Raw genomic sequence first — 20,803 nt, forward strand, 5'->3', positions numbered from 1 at the left:
GCTTAGAAATCACAGAGCAGAAGTGGGAGGGTACAATCTGTAGACACAATGGCTGGGATTTGAACCCTGGCACAGAGGGGAAGATCCTCAAAAATAAAATGTGCTCGCTAAACCGGTTCCAGCCAGTTTAGCAGTGGATTATTAAAACAGCTTACCGTTCTCTTTTCCAAGTTTTCTAGCAGTCTCCGATACTGCCATGCAAATGTAGTACAACCAGGTCATCAATATTAAAATGATCACTCCGAGCGATCCTCTATAATTGCCGAGTGATCCCTAACCTTGTTGTGCCACATTTGTTGCCAACAGGTCTGAGTTGTCGTTGCCTTACTTTCTGATCAGTACCTGGTGGTTAATGGAATTTGCTTGGTGGAAGGAAGGGCGAGTAGTGGAGTGCCTCAGGGATCAGTGCTGGGGCCCAATTCTGTCCAATATATTTGTGAGTGACATTGCCGAAGGGTTAGAAGGTAAGGTTTGCCTTTTTGCAAATGATACCAAGATTTATAACAAAGGCAGGAGTGGAAAACATGTAAAAGGATCTGCAAAAGTTGAAGAATGGTCAAAGGTCTGGCAACTAAAATTCAATACAAAGAACCGTAGATTGATGCATTTAGGGAGTAGAAATCTGAGGTAGCCATGAACTGGGAGGTGAGAGGCTAATATGCACTGAAGGGGAGAGGGACCTTGCAGTGATAGTGTCTGAGGATCTGAAGGTGCAGAACTTCCTAATATTATTCCTAAGTCTACCACCCCGCAACCTCAATTTATGCCCTCTAGTTTTACCATTTTCCTTTCCCCGGAAAAGATTTGGTTATATATTAATACCTTTTAAGTATTTAAACATCTGTATCATATTTCCCCTGTCCTCAAAGTATACATATTCAGATCTTCTAGTCTCTCCTTGTACATCTTTTGGCTCAAACCTCCTACTAAACTGATCGCACTGTGGTCCGGCTTTTGCTTGACCACTTCAAGTCATCTTATATCCTTCATTAGAGACAGTCTCTAAAATTGAACACAATACTCCAAGTGGGGCCTCATCAATGACCTGTACAGGGGCATCAACACCTCTTTTCTTCTACGGGTTATGCCTCTTTCTATACAGCCTAGCATCCTTCTGGCTACAGCCACTGCCTTGATATACTGTTTCTTTTTCATGGAGAAAGTGATGGATGCTTGGTGAAGAACACAGTGACAGAATTCAAAAAAAGCTTGGGACGAACACAGAGGATCTCCAATCAGAAAATGAAGGGTATAATTGGAATAACTAAGGTAGACGGGCAGACTTGAACGGCTTAGGATGGACTGGGGAGAGCTTTGATAGGAACTCAAATAATTTGGAATGGTCTAGATCAGTGTTCTTCAACCGCCGGTCCACAGAAATTTTCTGACGGTCCACAGGGCTGGCACGTCCATCGGGCCCAAGACAGCGTTCTTTAGCCACCGGTCCACGGTGCGATCAACGCAGCGGCTTCGGGCTGGCTCCCTAAGTGCTGCAGTGCACAAAGCCGTGGGAAAAGGCTCCTAGGCGCAGCCTGCATCTGAATCAGAAGCCTTCTCTCCATCGCAACAATAGAGGGAAGGCTTCCAGATGAGGCATGCGAGGAGCCACTGCCTACAGCTTTGTACAATGCAGCACTCAGGGAGCTGGCCCGAAGACCCTGCGTTGATCGCACCGTGGACCGGCCTGAAACTAACACCGGGGGGAAGGCCAGAAGGCAAGGCACATGGAGGGAGAGACAACAATGATATGGGAAATGCTTTAATTTTTTTAATTTAGTGATTGATTTGTCTGTTCAGGAAGAAATGCATTTTGTTTCTTTTCCTCTGGGGTTGTACTGCTTGCAGAGTCTTGCATCTTAGGATTTGTTTGTAAAATATTAGTACTTTTAGATTTTGGTCCTGCATTTGCATGGGGTTATCTGTTTTTTTTGTAGGAATGAATGTTAAAAAGCATATAGTGTGCTTTGTGTATTTTAATTTTGTGATTAACCATTATGTGTTGTTAATACAATTATATTGTGTGTGTATATATGAAAAATGAATGGAAAAAATGGTGTTACAATTAGTACTATTATGGGGGCGGGGTCTTGGGCAGAGATTGAGTGGAGATGGGTACGACTAAGCCCAGTGTTCTTCAACTGCCGGTCCGCAGACCGGTGCCAGACCACAAAATAATTATTTTATTTCTGCCGGTCCATAGGTGTCAAAACGTTGAAGAACACTGGTCTAGATAGGCTGAAGTAAGCTTCAACGGCAACTCCAGTAGTTGAAACCTAAGAACGTTACTGAGCAGACTTCTACGGTCTATGACCCAGAAATATCAATGAACAAAGACAACTGAACTTAATCATGAATTTGTAATACATGTACCTATTGGGCAGATTGGATGGACCATTCAGGTCTTTATCTGCTGTCATTTACTGTGTTATACTGTCCCAGTCATCAGAGGAAGGTCTGATCTTATATATATGTCTTGGATGTTGAGAAGAAGGTTGCAGGCTTTTTTAAATGAGCACAGCCGTTGTGTGTACGTCACACACACAAACACACACACGAGCTGCACTTATTTAAAAAATAAAAAGCCCCCCCCACCCCCCCGACAGCAAGCTTCCCTCCCCCATGACAGTATCCCACTACACAAGTCTGGTGGGCCATCCCCCCCTCCCCTCCCCCCCTGGCAGCAAGCTTCCCCACCACCACACACACCTGGTGGTCTAGTAGGTCGTCCTTCTCTCAAATTTTTTTTTAGAAGAACGACAGGAGGGATGCTCACTCCCTCCCACCAGCAGGTCTTCCCCTTCCTGGTGCATCCTATGGCAGGGGACTTAGGTGTCTGGGCCAATGTTTATGTTAATTAGTATTTATATACCGCTCTTTGTTACAACATCTATGCAGTTTACAACAAAATTAAGAAATCAGGGCCTTATGCTCCTTCCCAGTGCAGCCTGTGTATGAGGTAGGGATGAAGGGGGAAGGGGCAGCCCACTAGACCACAGCCTCCAAAATGAGGAAAACTCCACCTAACCCCTAAAACATGGGGGCTTTTCAGGCACATCCCTGCTCGGGAACCTGAGGCCTGAGAACGCCTGGAATTAGAACTGTTGTAACAAGGGCGGTAGCCCTGGGAATATCTCTGGGAGGAAGATCCTGCGGATCCCTGATGAAACCTTCAGGAGGACAAAAATTATTCTGATCTCCTCCCGACGGCCGGCAAAACTTGTTCACAGGGAGAGACAGAGCGGTGCTCAGCAATCTTGGTTATGAGGTCACCCAGACATACACAAAAAAGAAGTTAGCCCTTGAAAGGAAGTCTGTTTAAAGTTGCCTTTGAGGCAGTGTCCCCAGCCCAATGATGGATTTAAAAAGTCCGGCGCACAGACACTGCATAAGCAGAGACTTTACTAAGAACTCGTAAGAGATCCTAGATGGCATCCACCAAAGAATCCACACCATCCATCACCAGTGGGAGGACAGGCATACACCTCCACAGAGGATGCAATGCACAAACTGGCATGACCAGCTCATGCCGTAAAGGAAGTGCTGGCTGCCACCTTCATACCTAGATGCCACTTCAAAAGGCTCCTTCATATAATGTCCACCCTGCAATCTTGAGAATCCTGAAGCATTGCTTCCCCATCGCTAGGGAGAGCGGTGTACCGGATAACCTGTGCCATGGTGGAAGCCAGCTTAGGCTGTTGAAAACCTGCTGAAAATCAGGATCCACTGGGTAAAGTCTAGACAGAGCTTTAGCAGGCCGGAAAGACCTTCCTGGGGTATCCCATTGTTCTGAAATTGGACCAAGAAGCTGTGGATGGGATGGGAAAAAAGGAGACAACACATAATAGTCCATGACCAAAGCTTGCCAGTCAGGTTTTCAAGATATCCACAATGAATATGCATGAAAGAAATTTGCATATAATGGAGGCAGTGTATGCAAATCAAGTTTATGCAAATTCAATGAACCTAACTGGCAAGGGGTACTTGGAGGAGACAAAGTCTGAAGCTCCCGCCCCCCTCCCCTAGCGTGCTACTGCATGCAGTACATGGTCGTGGATCTGGCACCAATCTGGCACAAACAATGTACAATTTTGACAGAATAGGGGCTGGGGAGTCCATTCCAAATGGTTTTGTATTAAAATTGAGGGGGTTTTGAGGCAGAAATAAAAGAAAGATCATTTTTTAAATCCAAGATAGCCGCTGCAACGAATTAACACCAAAAATTCTGAAAATAAAAAATAGTGCATAGGGTCTGAACCCTACCCTCAGAAACTGTGAAAAATGGTTTTAAATGATTTTAATAATCCACCCCTGAAGTTTTCATAGGAAATAATGGAGGGTTACTCAATGTTTCTGCACCAGCCTGTCAGCACTTTCCGCAGTGTCAGAATGGAGAGAAGGATTTTTCTGCCTCAGAAAGTGCTCCAAATGACCAGACATAAAGATCTTCGGACTGCCAGTCGGCCGAACATTGACTGTGACCTCCGTCCCCAAGGATCCTTGCCACGCAGTCGGGGGCGGGAAAAAGCAGCATGAGCCTTGAAACCCAGGGGTTTTGCTCCAGATGCACACAGACTGAGCTTGAAATCCTTGACAAGGTCAGCAGGCAAGCAAACTCCCAGAGGAAGGAACCCTGAGTTAAAGAAAGGTGGAACACAGCAGGCTGGCTCAGCAGATCTGTGTCCTTTCCTCCGACAGGGGACCCCCAGAAGGGGTCTCGAGGTACTGAAAGCACCAAACCGAATAGAAGCAGAGCAACTGCTGCACAGATTGCTTGCAGAAATTGTACTTAGATACGTTTGCTAGCTGTCAGGCTAAGAGGGTGGAGCGTGTCCCGGGTTGGGATTGAACCCCTAGCTATGGCAAATGGAAGTTTGGGCATTTCATTGCAGACAGCCTCATCCCCTGGAGTATAATGAGTACAAGTCAGAAAAGAATCCCATTCAAATAGTCATCACAGTCCAGAGGAGATTCACGATCCCTTCCTGGTGCTTTCCTATCTCAACTGTAGGTCTCCCCGATTAACCTCTTTTGTTTCTAAGAATAGCCAGTGGCCGGGTGACAACTACGGACAAAATGCAGACGAAGACTGAGAAAGAGCTCGAGCCCATTGCAAGGCTCGTTTGGAGACTGAACTCACCGAGCCCGATGCCGCCGCTTCCCTTCTCCGGCGTCTCGTCCTCTGCCCTAGCCGGAAACAGGAACTAGACAGCTGGAGCGCGCGATGCTGCACGAGAACAGGGTACCTCGCCTCCAGCCGCGCACTCGGGCGCATGCGTGGAGTCGCGCTGCACGTGCAGCAGCAGCAGCAGCAGCTGCTAACGGTCGGGCGCTGCCTTCGCCTGTGGCGAGGTGAGTCTTGCGGCGGCCTACCCGGTTCCCAATAGGAATAGCAAAGCTGAACGGTAAATCCCAATACTTAATTTGGAACACAGGCGGCACCTCCCTCAAAATGAACATTTCCCAACCTCCTCAGGTCCACTGACCAGAACTTTCCACAAATCACTCAGGTCGGCGGACAACAGCAAAGATTCGCTAAATTTACATGCGTTGAGTCGCTGGTGATAGTGATAGGCACCTGCAACGGTGCACAGCCGGCCACCCTCCCTCCCTATTCTGCCGCTGTTGCTTTCCTTAACCAGTAGCAGCAGCCATAAACGGGGGTGTCCGCGAGTGCTCACTAGAGGTCTGCATGGGAATGGGGATCGCGGGGGTCCTGCGGGAATCCCCCCTAACCCACGGGACTCCCACGGGGATGGAAGGCTTTGGAAGCAGGGTTTGTCCATATAATATAATGGACACGTCAGCCTTAGTAAAAGAGGAGGTTTATAAGTGAATTACCTGAACAGAAAACAAAAAAAGGGTTCCACCAAAGAGATTCCACAAGGAAAACAGAAAAGAAACTGTGGAATTGATGATCCTGTCAGAAGTAATTGCTGCTTTTTGCGGGGATGGAGGTAATTCCTTGCGGGGATGGGTGGGATTTCTGTTCCCAGCAACTCTCTAGTGCTCACTCCGGTGTTGTTCAGCTTCTGGCCGACTCCCCTGCTCAAAGCCGTAGGCGTCCGCATCCCCTCTGATGTTAGAGAGAAGGCTTCCGACATAGACAATCATGGCTTTGAGCAGGGGAATCGGCCAGAAATGCTGGGTAGGGAAGAGAAATGTTGTTACTGCACAGGGAAGGGGGAGAGAAATGCTGCTGCTCCAGCACCCAATTGGGGAGAGAGAGAGGGAAGGAGGGAGAAGGAAGACAAAAGGAGAGGAACCAGAGATGCTAAGTCCATGGGAGGGAGGGAAAGGAGATACCAGACCATGGAGGGGGAGGAACAGATGCCATGGCATGGGGGAGGGAAGGGAAGGAGATAGAGATACCAAACAATGGTGTGGAGTGGGAAGGAAGGAAAGGAGAAGAGAAAGAGAGAGATGGCAAAGCATAAGGGAGGGGGTGGAGACAGAAAAATGGAGACAGGGTGAAGCTGAAATGAATCGTGCAAAGGAGAGAAGGGACCCCGGATATACAGCTTATTGAAGGGACATAGAAAGAGGGAAGATGTCATATGGAAGAGACAGAGGGTGGATAGTAGATGGAAGGGGCAGAGAGAGAGAGAGAGCAGAAGCTGGGTGGAAGGGGCAAAGAGAGAGCAGATGTTGCATGGAAGGGAGAGAGGACAAACGCTGTATAGAAAGAAGAGAGCAAAGAGAAGATGATTAAAGCAGAAACGACAAAAGGTAGAGAGATTTTTTGTTGCTTTACTTAGAATCAAGTAGTATTGTAACTGTATTGATAAAAGTTTATAAATAGGAAATGGAAATAAGGCAATTTTTTGGACTAAACCCCTTCCATAACAGCAGTATACTGTACTGTTCTGAAGAAAGATTTGGCCTCTGAAAGCTAATTGAAAAATGGATTAGTCCAATAAAATGGTATTTTCTTATTTCTCATTATTTGTTTTATTTTTATTTGTTAATTTGTAAAGCGGTGATTGTTATGTATCAGTTTTTTCAAATTTACATCTACTGTCTTTATATTTTGCACAGTATTAGGGGACATGTGTCACTGTTTTTGTAGTGTTGTGGTGTTGCATTGTATGCAGAGTCTGGTTTCTTGGCAGTTCAGTTTAACTTTTGTCTACATTTTTCTATTTTTAGTTTGTGATTATTCCATATTGGGCGAGGGTGTATCTCTGTTCTGTGTGTATGAAAAGGATATAGTTTTCAGTTGGCATTGACTGCAGGATCAATTGACTGTGCGGGATCTGGCTTGTTTAGTTTTATAATACAGTGGTGCCTCGCATAACGGACGCCTCGCACAGCGAACGCTGCGCACAACGAACTTTATGTCTTGATTCGTACAACGAACTTCGTTTCACACAACGAAGTCGCCCGAGCTGCATCCTTAACTGCCCTCTCTCCGCCTGGCTCCCTCTTGCCCCCCCCGACTCCCCGACACGATCGGGGCAAGAGGGAGCCCAAGCCCTCTTGCCCCCCCGACTCCCCGACACGATCGGGGCAAGAGGGAGCTCAAGCCCTCTTGCCCCCCCGACTCCCCGACACGATCGGGGCAAGAGGGAGCCCAAGCCCTCTTGCCCCCCCGACTCCCCGACACGATCGGGGCAAGAGGGAGCTCAAGCCCTCTTGCCCCCCCGACTCCCCGACACGATCGGGGCAAGAGGGAGCCCAAGCCCTCTTGCCCCCCCGACTCCCCGACACGATCGGGCCAGGAGGGAGCCCAAGTCCTCCTGGCCACGGCGACCCCCTAACCCCACCCTGCACTACATTACGGGCAGGAGGGATCCCAGGCCCTCCTGCCCTCGACGCAAACCCCCCCTCCCCCCAACGACCGCCCCCCCCAAGAACCTCCGACCGCCCCCCAGCCGACCCGCGACCCCCCTGGCCGACCCCCACGACACCCCCAACCCCCTTCCCCGTACCTTTCTGTAGTTGGCCGGACAGACGGGAGCCAAACCCGCCTGTCCGGCAGGCAGCCAACGACGGAATGAGGCCGGATTGGCCCATCCGTCCCAAAGCTCCGCCTACTGGTGGGGCCTAAGGCGCCTGGGCCAATCAGAATAGGCCCGGGAGCCTTAGGTCCCTCCTGGGGGCGGGGCCTGAGGCACATGGGCCCAACCCGACCATGTGCCTCAGGCCCTGCCCCCAGGAGGGACCTAAGGCTCCCGGGCCTATTCTGATTGGCCCAGGCGCCTTAGGCCCCACCAGTAGGCGGAGCTTTGGGACGGATGGGCCAATCCGGCCTCATTCCGTCGTTGGCTGCCTGCCGGACAGGCGGGTTTGGCTCCCGTCTGTCCGGCCAACTACAGAAAGGTACGGGGAAGGGGGTTGGGGGTGTCGTGGGGGTCGGCCAGGGGGGTCGCGGGTCGGCTGGGGGGGCGGTCGGAGGTTCTTGGGGGGGGGCGGTCGTTGGGGGGAGGGGGGGTTTGCGTCGAGGGCAGGAGGGCCTGGGATCCCTCCTGCCCGTAATGTAGTGCAGGGTGGGGTTAGGGGGTCGCCGTGGCCAGGAGGACTTGGGCTCCCTCCTGGCCCGATATTGTCGGGGAGTTGGGGAATCGGCGGGGCAAGAGGGCTTGGGCTCCCTCTTGCCCCGATCGTGTCGGGGAGTCGGGGGGGCAAGAGGGCTTGGGCTCCCTCTTGCCCCGATCGTGTCGGGGAGTCGGGGGGCAAGAGGGCTTGGGCTCCCTCTTGCCCCGATCGTGTCGGGGAGTCGGGGGGGGGCAAGAGGGCTTGGGCTCCCTCTTGCCCCGATCGTGTCGGGGAGTCGGGGGGGCAAGAGGGCTTGGGCTCCCTCTTGCCCCGATCGTGTCGGGGAGTCGGGGGGCAAGAGGGCTTGGGCTCCCTCTTGCCCCGATCGTGTCGGGGAGTCGGGGGGGCAAGAGGGCTTGAGCTCCCTCTTGCCCCGATCGTGTCGGGGGTGCCAGGGACCACACGGAGTCACCCACCGTACCACCCGATTCGGGTAAGCGCAGGTATCGGTGGGTGGCTTATTTGCGGGGGGGTGCCTTATTTTACATTTTTTTCTAAAAAGGGGGGGCTGTCTTATTTGATGGCCCTGCCTTATCATCGGGGAAACACGGTAGAAAAAAAAAAATGAACAGTTAAGTCCCAGTTTTTGCCGCTGAGACTCTGCCCTCTCTCACTGTAAAATTAGACTCTACTTAGTCTGTCTTTAAATTTAAAAAATGTGTGTTGTTTTAAAAAACAATTATGTTTTTAGATGTATCTAAATAAAAATAATAACCAAAAATTTATCTTTTTTTATGTCATCTTAGCATATTTTATGCTGCAGAACGAATTATTTTTTTTTACATGTATTCTTATGGGAAAACGCGTTTCACATAACGAACGTTTCGCATAACAAACTTGCTCCTGGAACCAATTAAGTTCGTTGTGTGAGGCACCACTGTATATGTGTTGGTGTTCTAGTGCTCACTGCAGTGTTTAAGATGCTGTAATGCTGCCTTTTCCTAGGTACACTCTTGTGCGATATGTGGATTGTTACTAAAAATCATATTTTTCATATAGATGGGGGGGTGTCAAAAAATGATGGGCCCCAGGTGTCATATATCCTAGGTACGCCACTGGGCACATTCGCAGAATATACAAGGAAAGAGGCGTGAATGTGCACATGTCCCAGGAAAACAACACATCATAATCAGCACATGCCTTGTTTGAGCATAAAATATACTTATATCATATGTGCACGACAGACGTGGCTGTAGCAGTTGGTCGCAAAACCCATCTTCTCTTCAGGACAACTTGGAGAACACGAAGATATGAATCACCATCCATATTGTAACACAAATCACGGTCAGCTCACCAATGCTTCTAAACCATGGGCATTTGAATTTTGAACCGCAGCACAAATCCCAAACAGTTTAGTGACAACGTTAAAGTTTTGAGAATCTAAGCCTCAGTCCATAGCTCTCCCATTTCCTATTTCACTCCTTTCCCAGCCTCCTATTTCCTTCTATCTACTCTAGGGTTACCAGCCATCCGGATTTATCTAGATAAGTCCTCTTTTTAGAGAGCATGTCCAGATGACTTTTCAAAACCCAGCACTTTGTCCGAGTTTTGAAAAGCAAATTGTGTCGGGAGGGGCATTCGTGCATGGGGGTGGGGGCTGGGGATGAGGCTGGGATGTGGTGTGGGCATAACGGGACAGGGATAGGTGGAACTGGGCAGGTGTGAGGGCGAGTCTATGGATCTGGATATTACATATGTAAAATCTGGTAACCCTAATCTACTCCCCATTACCACATTTCTACCACTATACTCACTGTTCTCTCACTCATCATCTCCCTTTTGACCTCATCCAAATGACTCACCACTTTCAAAATACCCCTTCCTCTCTCCACTGGTCAGGCTATATATATCTCCCTTTCTCTCCATCTCCTAGCATCTTATCCCAGATCTCTTCACTCCTGCCCTCCCATGTGTCCATCTCCCCCCCCCCAATGGTTCAACAATTTGCTCACTCTCTTTTCTCTTTCTCTTCTTATTTATTTATTGAGTCAAATTTGTAGCCCATCCTCCCAGAAGAGCCCAGAACATGTTACAAGTTTACATACACATTAGAAGGTTGAGCCTACTGGAGTAGGCCGCACCGCGCATGCGTGAGTGCCTTCCCACCCGACGGAGGCACGCGGTCCCCAGTTTCTTAATTTCCGCGGAGCTAAGAAGATGCGTTTTTCTCAACGGTTGTTGAACTTTTTCCTCTTGCCTTCCCGCTCAAGCGTTTTTTGTGAAAGTTAACTTTCCTCGTTTTCTTTTTGTTTTTCTCTTAATATTTAAAAAAAAAAAAAAATCTTTATTTTTTTTTTTGTTTCTTTTTGTCTTGCCCCGGCGGGGCCTGTTGGCACAATCAAAGCCTCCGCCTTCGATTTAGCGGAGGCCGTGTTCACCTTCATGCCCCCGCAGCTGGGATTCAAGAAGTGTCAGCGGTGTGCACGTCCCATCTCGTTGACCGACCCCCCACAATTGGTGTCTTCAGTGCCTGGGTCCGGATCATAACGCTTTATCTTGCACCCGCTGCGCTTCTCTCAAAAAGCGCACCTTGAGAAACCGGCAAATCCAGCAAAAACTTCTCTTCAGTGCCGAGATGGACCCCTCGACATCCACTCCGACGTCGGCTGCCCCCTCTAAATCGGCGCCGACTCTTTCCACACCGCCTGACCTTCCTCCGGTGTCGCATCCCTCAGGTAAGCCGGCTAAGAAGCTATCCTCTTCCCTGGAGCGCCCTCCAGCCGATCCTGCAGTGAGCCCAGTCCTGCCGGCCTCAAGGCGCCCACGTAAACGCTCTGCTCCTATTGAGGTGAGTGCCACATCATCGGCCTCCTCATCTCCCGAGCGTCGCGCGGCATCACAGGTACCAAAGAAAAAGAAAGCGGTACCAGTGCCTTCTTTGGATGAACGCATTGCGGCCATCCTCCAAGTCCAGCTTCAGGAGCAATTGCAACAGCTTCTCCCTGCTCTGCTGGCACCAAACCTTCCAGTCCCGGTCCAGTCTGAGCCTCCGGTACCGATGGTGACCCAACCTCTGTTGTCCGCGTCCACACTCTCGGCGCCGATGCACGCTACCTCCTCTTCCATGCCTGTTTTATCAGCGGAACCGAGAACCTCACACCATGCGGTGCAGACTGTATCCGAATCGGCACCGTCTCCCGATCTCGCACGACGCCATGTCACTTCTCCCAGTACCGCCTCCATGCGCTCCGGCAAGTCAGTGCGAAAATTTCGGCATGCTGAGCCCTCGACTACGCTGTCTCGGGGTCGGCCTTCTCAGGTTCGTGACCCTGACTTGTGGGACGACTCTGAGGAGCCTGTCGGTACCGATGAGCCTGTTTCCTCTGATGAAGAGGCTCCTTCTCTCCAGGAACCAACTAGTAAACCTGGCCAGACCTCGTTTACTAAATTCTTGAAAGAAATGTCTGACTCCCTCTCTATACCTCTGGAGTCTGATTCCAAGAAATCTCAAGCTTTCCTGGAAGCTCTGGATTTTGACCAAACTCCAAAAGAATTCCTCAAGTTGCCCCTGCATGATATTCTGCAGGAAACTTTTTACAAAAATTTGGAGACTCCTTTGACAATTCCGGGAGCTCCACGGAAGTTAGACACCCTATACAAGGTTATCCCTATTCCGGGCTTTGATAAACCGCAACTCCCCCATGAGTCCTTGCTCGTGGAATCCACCTTGAAGTAGGCGGCGGGCACTAGTGTCTATGCCTCATTCCCTCTTGGCAGAGAGGGTAAGACCATGGATAAATTTGGCAAGCATTTATACTAAAATGTTATGCTTGCCAACCGTTCAGGCAATTATGCTTTTCATTTTTCTTTCTACCTAAAGCATTTAATCCAACAGGTGTCTTCCCTCCAAAAATATCTTCCTGAGCGCAAGATACCTTTATTCCAGTAGTATACCTCCAGTTTGCTCCAGCTTTGGAAGTTCATGGTCCGTTCCATTTATGACACATTCAAACTAACCTCCAGGGTTACTGCCATGGCGGTTGTCATGCACCGCTTGGCTTGGCTCCAGGTCTCAGAGCTAGATGTGAATCACCAAGACTGCCTCGCCAACGCTCCGTGCTTGGGTGACGAGTTGTTTGGTGAATCCTTAGACACCACCACGCAAAAACTGTCTGCCCACGAAACCCGGTGGGATACCTTGTTGAAGAACAAAAAGAAGCCTCCACCTGCTCGCCCTTTTCGTCAGCATTCGTCTTACCAACGACGTTACTTGGCTCGACCTCTGCATCCTCCTCAACACCAACCTCGGAGGCCACGTCAGCAGCAGCATCAACAGGCTCGTCCACAACAACAGCAACCTGTGAAACCAGCTGCCCCACCAAAGTCCACTCAGCCTTTTTGACTTCTCAGGGACATAGCCAGTCTCCCCCCCAATTTCTGCTCTACCACAGCCTATCGGCGGCCGCCTTCACAATTTTCTCAACCTTTGGGAACTTATCACCTCAGACCAATGGGTGCTAAACATCATTCACCACGGTTATTCTCTCAACTTCCAGACTCTTCCGCCAGAAAATCCTCCGAAAGAGTCTGCTTCCAACTCCTCTCAGTCCTCCCTCCTCCTTCAGGAGGTCCAATCCCTTCTTCTTCTGAACATCATAGAGGAAGTTCCTCTCGATCAGAGGGGGAAGGGATTTTACTCCCGTTATTTTCTGGTTCCCAAAAAGATGGGGGATCTCAGACCTATCTTGGATCTCAGGGACCTCAACAAGTGTTTAGTCAGAGAGAAGTTCAGAATGCTCTCTCTGGCCACGCTTTATCCTCTTCTCAGGGCGACTGGCTATGCTCCCTCGACCTCAAGTAGGCATACACTCACATACCCATGCATCAGAACTGCAGACGGTATCTCAGATTTCAGATTCATCACAGTCATTATCAATACCGGGTGTTACCCTTCGGCCTGGTCTCCAAGAGTATTCACCAAGTGTCTGATCGTGGTAGGTGCCTTTCTCAGATCTCACGGTCTCCAAGTCTTTCCTTACCTGGACGACTGGCTAATCAAGGCTCCTTCATCTCAGCAAGTGGTTCAAGCCACCAACCACACCATCTCCTTCCTTCACATCCTTGGATTCGAGATCAATTACCCAAAGTCACATCTCCTTCCCACTCAGCGGCTACAATTCATTGGAGTGGTCCTCGACACCACCCTCATAGAAAATATAGAAGATGACGGCAGAAAAGGGCTACAGCCCATCAAGTCTGCCCACTCTGCTTACCCACCCCCTGTCTATGCCCTAATGACCCAATTTCCTTATCTTGACCCTCGTAGGGATCCCACATGGGTATCCCATTTATTCTTAAAGTCTGGCACGCTGTCTGCCTCGATCACCTGCACTGGAAGCTTGTTCCAATGATCAACCACTCTCTCTGTGAAGAAATACTTTCTGGTGTCGCCATGAAATTTTCCGCCCCTGAGTTTGAGCGGGTGCCCTCTTGTGGCCGAGGGTCCCTTGAGAAAGAAAATATCATCTTCCACTTCGACACGTCCCGTGAGGTACTTAAATGTTTCGATCATGTCTCCCCTCTCCCTACGTTCCTCAAGAGTGTAGAGCTGCAATTTGTTCAGTCTCTCTTCGTACGAGAGACCTCTTCCCTCCGACCGTCTGCAGACACTGCTCCACCTCTGTCATCATGTGCTCCTTCAAGACTCCATTTCGGCACGCCAGATGATGGTTCTGTTAGGCCACACGGCCTCGACAGTGCAGGTCACTCCTCTCGCCCGTCTCCACCTTCGTACTTCTCAGTGGACCTTGGCCACTCAATGGTCCCAGGCGACAGATCCTCTTTCACGTCACATATCTGTAACATCATCGCTCCAACAGTCTCTGCGATGGTGGTCCAACTCCTCCAATCTTTCCAGAGGTCTTCTCTTCCATCTACCTCCTCACTCCCTGATCATCACCACGGATGCTTCCCCGTATGCCTGGGGGGGCGCACATGGACCACCTCCGCACACAAGGTCTTTGGACAGTCCAGGAACAAGCTCATCACATCAATTTCCTGGAACTCAGGGAAATGTTTTATGCTCTCAAGGCGTTTCAACATCTTCTCTGTCCCCAGGTTCTTCTTCTGTGCACAGACAATCAAGTGGCCATGTATTACATCAACAAGCAAGGCGGAACAGGCTCTCGCCTCTTATGTCAGGAGGCCCAACGGATCTGGTCTTGGGCGACAGCTCGCAGCCTCTTTCTGAAGGCTGTTTACATTCAGGGTGAACAGAATTCCTTAGCAGACAACCTCAGCAGAATTCTTCAACCTCACGAATGGACCCTTGACCCTGTCACTCTCCGGTCCGTCTTTGCTCAGTGGGGCACTCCTCAAGTGGACCTCTTTGCAGCTCCTCACAATCATCAACAGCCCCTCTTTTGTTCCAGACTCTACTCCCCTCGTCTGGCAGCAGATGCTTTTCTCCTCGATTGGGCGGATCAGTTTCTTTATGCCTTTCCTCCCCTTCCTCTCATGTTGCGGACATTGTTAAAACTTAAGAGGGAGAAGGCCACCATGATTCTCATCGCCCCACGGTGGCCACGGCAACATTGGTACTCCCTTCTACTTCAGCTCAGTTCCAGGGAACCCATACTGCTACCAGTATTTCCTACTCTACTTACTCAACATCAGCAATCTTTGCTTCATCCCAACCTGCCATCTCTCCACCTGACTGCTTGGTTTCTCTCGGCTTGACCCCTGCTCATGCATCTCTCTCTCAGTCTGTTCGTTCCATTCAGGATGCCTCCAGGAAGCCGTCCACTCTTCAATGTTACCAACAGAAGTGGACTCGTTTCTCTTTCTGGTGTCTCCTTCATCATCATAATCCCACTACACTACCGGTAGAACAACTGTTGGATTATTTGCTCTTTTTATCGGACTCCGGTCTCAAATCTACTTCCATCAGAGTGCACCTCAGTGCCATTACTGCTTTTCATGACCCAGTTCACGGAAAACCTCTCACGGCTCATCCTCTGGTTACTAGGTTCATGAGGGGCCTTTTCAATGTGAAACCACCTCTTAAGCCCCCTCCAATTATCTGGGATCTTAATGTGGTTCTGTCCTCTCTCATGAAGCCTCCCTTTGAACCATTGGCCACGGCTCATCTCAAATTTCTCACTTGGAAAGTGGTCTTCCTTATTGCCCTCACCTCTGCCAGGAGGGTCAGTGAGTTGCATGCACTAGTGGCTGATACACCCTTCACTGTTTTTCACCATGACAAGGTGGTTTTACGTACACATCCAAAGTTTCTCCCTAAGGTTGTCTCTGATTTCCACCTTAACTAGTCCATTGTCTTACCTGTATTCTTTCTGAAGCCTCATTCTCATCCAGGAGAACAGGCTTTGCATACTCTGGACTGTAAGCGTACTTTGGCTTACTATTTAGAACGCACTAAGCCTCACAGATCATCTCCCCAACTTTTTCTCTCTTTTGACCCCAAAAGTTGGGGCACCCTGTTTCTAAACGTACGATCTCCAATTGGCTTGCTGCTTGCATCTCATTCTGTTATGCTCAGACCGGACTGACACTGGAAGGTTCTGCGCAAATGCTGAAAGCCTTCTGGTCTCGCTCTCTCCGAGATTCTGAATCTGAGAATCTTGGAGAGAGCGAGACCAGAAGGCTTTCAGCATGCGCAAATGCTCAAAGCCCAGTCCAGCCCGGCACAGGGAAGAAGGAGGATCTCCCTCGCACCGCCCAGCCCAGCCCAACGAGGGAGGATCTTCGGGCACTGGCACGTCCTGTGCATTGGTGCTGGTGCCCAATCGGGTAAGAGATGTCTTTGCGGTGCTGGGAGGGATGTAGGATCGCGGGGGATGGGGGTGACGCGAGCGGGGGGGGGGGGAGAATGCCAGTTCACAGGCCAGAAGAGGGAGGAGGCGGGAGGAGGTTTTAGCAGCATGCGCGGTATACGTGTGTGCGTGCTATATAGAATTTTTTTTACAGAAATGCTTTGGACCCGCGTGCTATACGCGTATGCGTGTTATACACGTATGCGCGTTATATGCGTGAAAATACGGTACTTACCGTAACAGGTGTTATCCAGGGACAGCAGGCAGATATTCTTACGTCCCACCCACCTCCCCGGGTTGGCTTCTTAGCTGGCTTATCTTAACTGGGGACCGCGCGCCTCCGTCGGGCGGGAAGGCACTCGCACATGCGCAGTGCGGCCTGCTGGAACTTTCTAAGTTCTTAGAGTGCAATCACTCTAAAATTGTCTGTACCGGGGCTCCGTCGGTGCCTTCACCCAACAGTTAAGAATATCTGCCTGCTGTCCTTGGATAACACCTGTTACGGTAAGTAACTGTGCTTTCTGTTCCAGGTGAATCAGCTGCTGTCCAAATGAAAACGTTCAGTTATCATACTGCCAATAAATGTCAGCAGCAATACTCGGGAGTGGGGAAGGATTGGGACTTTGTATAACGCTTTTTCTGTGTAGTTTACACAATTAAAGTGGTTTACATTTTTTGGAAAGGTACTTGTTTTGTCCTTGGGGCAATGATTTGCCCAGTCACACAGAGCATAACCTTAGGATGCTAAGACAGCTGCTTTAACCACCAGGCCACTCCTCCACTCTGGACATAATTCTGTTCTTTTATAGAATATTAGCGTAACTAGGTATGAGCTGGCAGAAATGTATATATGCCTAGTTTCAGGAAAGACATGTAGGTTCTAGTGTACACCCAGCTTTCAAATATGCTCAATTGTAAATATGCATAACTGACTTGATAGAATTACCTGTTTGAGCCCAAAGCCCAAAGTGTCTCTTCAGATTTTGTGGTTTCCTTAGGTTGAATTCGTTTTTCAGAGCTGCAGTAATCGTTCAGCATATTTGCAAACAATGTAGCTGAGAAGAGGTTAGTTTGCATTGTATGGTAGCCCAGAAAACTAGGCCTATTTGGAGTCGTTAAAAGCTGATATTTTTTTACCCCTAATTTGGAACCATGGTGAAAAAATGCTTTTTGAAGTGAAGTGTCCTAGAGGCAAAATTCTGAGCACTATTGAGTTGCTGAATGCTCACATCATTTTTTTCTCAGGAAAGTGGAGTGAGAGGGTGAGAGTTACATTTTGAGTGATGATAAACTTTGAGGATGATAGTAAATAAACTTATTTTCAGGTGTTCTTATCCTGCACTGTCTGCAAATAACTTAAGCACATTCTTTGTGGCACGCTATTAAATCCAACCAGCTGACAGAGAGAGTTTGTCGTAATGTTGCACAACAGCATCATGTGACAGAAAATGTGCAAACTCACCGAACTCAGGGCAGTGATTCAATTCTCATTTGGATATTGCAAAATGTAGCCTTCCTTTTTCTTTTGTGGCTGTATCATTGCCATGCACAGCACTTCTGCAGTCTCTACGCATAAAGGCTGCTGGAAGTCCTGCAGCTTGAACTTTGTGTAGAATTTATTTGGAGGGAGATAAGTGATTGCTGGGAACAGTATAAGAAAGATGCTGTTTCTTTTCCATACATTCTAGATGGTGGTTTCTACCTGCTTTGTACTGATCAGAAATGCTATCCCAACCCCCTCAGCCCCCTACTTATCCCATCCTCCACCACATCCACCTACCTATCAGCCCACAACACTCCTTTTGACTTTCAAACCAGAAACTCATAAGCAGAAGTTCATCTAAAGATTCGACTTTTCAGTAACCAAAGCACCCAAGGATTATGTAATTCAATGCTGCCATTATTGTTATTATTTATTTAGGTTTTCTTTATCCCATCCTCCCAGGAGAGCACAGAACGCATTACAAGTTTACATACATATTAAACTGTGTTTATACAAGGTGATGGCAAACACATCATGGCAGGACATTTTCCGACAGAAATGACAAAACAGTTAAAGCCTGGTAAAAACAACATGACAAACATGGTATGCAAACATTGCATGACGAACATAGTATTACAAGCATTGCTAACATAACATGGCAACCATAATATTATATATATATATTTATATATATATATATATACATACATACATACACACACATATATATACACAAGCATAGCATGGTAGACATAGTATATAGTGTGCGGCAGACATGGATGGCAAATATTATGTAGTGGGCATAGCATGAAACTTTTAGCATGGTAGACAGTGTAGTATGGCAAATATAGTATGAAAGATACAATGTATAGTATAGCAGAGTGAGAGAGAAAAGGTGACAGTATGACAAAATGTGGCTGAGCATTGTATGACAAAAACATGGTGTAGTTGGACATAGTAGATAGTATGGTGGGATTTTGCACAGTGGAGGCTATATATTATACCATAGACATCTGAATGGGGGGGGGCCCACAGGGGCCATGGCCTCCCCCCCAACGTTTTCTCTCCACTGTGGTCCGCCCTCTCTGATTACTTGCTGCTTCCGCTGGGGCGGGCCACAGTGGAGAGAAGATGCCGGGGCTAACATCAGGGTGACACTGTGTTTTTCAGGAAATTTGAGGTAGACACGTGGTCGCGGAGTGAATGGGGAAGGAGTAGATAGTAACATAGTAGATGACGGCAGATAAAGACCCGAATGGTCCATCCAGTCTGCCCAACCTGATTCAATTTAAATTTTTTTTTTTTTTCTTCTTAGCTATTTCTGGGCAAGAATCCAAAGCTTTACCCGGTACTATGCTTGGGTTCCAACTGCCAAAATCTCTGTTAAGACTTACTCCAGCCCATCTACACCCTCCCAGCCATTGAAGCCCTCCCCTGCCCATCCTCCACCAAACGGCCATACACAGACACAGACTGTACAAGTCTGCCCAGTAACTGGCCTAGTTCAATATTTAATATTATTTTCTGATTCTAAATCTTCTGTGTTCATCCCACGCTTCTTTGAACTCAGTCACAGTTTTACTCTCCACCACCTCTCTCGGGAGCGCATTCCAGGCATCCACCACCCTCTCCGTAAAGTAGAATTTCCTAACATTGCCCCTGAATCTACCACCCCTCAACTTCAAATTATGTCCTCTGGTTTTACCATTTTCCTTTCTCTGGAAAAGATTTTGTTCTACGTTAATACCCTTTAAGTATTTGAACGTCTGAATCATATCTCCCCTGTCTCTCCTTTCCTCTAGGGTATACATATTCAGGGCTTCCAGTCTCTCCTTATACATCTTATGGCGCAAGCCTCCTATCATTTTTGTCACCCTCCTCTGGACAGCCTCAAGTCTTCTTACGTCTTTTGCCAGATACGGTCTCCAAAACTGAACACAATACTCCAAGTGGGGCCTCACCAATGACCTGTACAGGGGCATCAACACCTTCTTCCTTCTACTGACTACGCCTCTCTTTATACAGCCCAGAATCCTTCTGGCAGCAGCCACTGCCTTGTCACACTGTTTTTTCGCCTTTAGATCTTCGGACACTATCACCCCAAGGTCCCTCTCCCTGTCCGTGCATATCAGCTTCTCTCCTCCCAGCATATACGGTTCCTTCCTATTATTAATCCCCAAATGCATTACTCTGCATTTCTTTGCATTGAATTTTAGTTGCCAGGCATTAGACCATTCCTCTAACTTTTGCAGATCCTTTTTCATATTTTCCACTCCCTCTTCGGTGTCTACTCTGTTACAAATCTTGGTATCATCTGCAAAAAGGCACACTTTTCCTTCTAACCCTTCAGCAATGTCACTTACATACATATTGAACAGGATTGGCCCCAGCACCGAACCCTAAGGGACTCCACTAGTCACCTTTCCTTCCTTCGAGCGACTTCCATTAACCACCACCCTCTGGCGTCTGTCCGACAGCCAGTTTCTGACCCAGTTCACCACTTTGGGTCCTAACTTCAGACCTTCAAGTTTGTTCAACAGCCTCCTATGAGGAACTGTATCAAAGGCTTTGCTGAAATCCAAGTAAATTACATCTAGCATATGTCCTCGATCCAGCTCTTTGGTCACCCAATCAAAAAATTCAATCAGGTTCGTTTGGCACGATTTGCCTTTTGTAAAGCCATGTTGCCTCGGATCCTGTAACCCATTAGATTCAAGGAAATACACTATCCTTTCTTTCAGCAACACTTCCATTATTTTTCCAACAACTGAATTGAGGCTCACCGGCCTGTAGTTTCCTGCTTCATCCCTGTGACCACTTTTATGAATAGGGACCACATCCGCTCTCCTCCAATCCCCAGGAATCACTCCCGTCTCCAGAGATTTGTTGAACAAGTCTTTAATAGGACTCGCCAGATCCTCTCTGAGCTCCCTTAGTATCCTGGGATGGATCCCGTCTGGTCCCATTGCTTTGTCCACCTTCAGTTTTTCAAGTTGCTCATAAACACCCTCCT

At 48.6% G+C, this 20,803-nt stretch overlaps 1 protein-coding gene across 2 annotated transcripts in view; it reads right to left on the reverse strand.

Annotated features, from left to right (window-relative positions):
• Positions 1–20,803, reverse strand: part of LOC117348933 (NADPH--cytochrome P450 reductase) — a 154,590-nt gene that overhangs the window by 127,908 nt on the left and 5,879 nt on the right. Inside the window, exon 1 of one of the 2 annotated variants that reach the window (XM_033921603.1) lies at positions 5,138–5,294. The exons of the other annotated variant lie outside the window; for it this stretch is intronic. The gene's annotated coding sequence lies outside the window, so the exon portion shown is untranslated. Of the gene's footprint in view, positions 1–5,137; positions 5,295–20,803 lie in introns of those variants that run through there. 2 annotated transcript variants of the gene reach the window in all.

This window comes from Geotrypetes seraphini, chromosome 15 (assembly GCF_902459505.1).
Source record: "Geotrypetes seraphini chromosome 15, aGeoSer1.1, whole genome shotgun sequence".
NCBI lineage: Eukaryota > Metazoa > Chordata > Amphibia > Gymnophiona > Dermophiidae > Geotrypetes > Geotrypetes seraphini.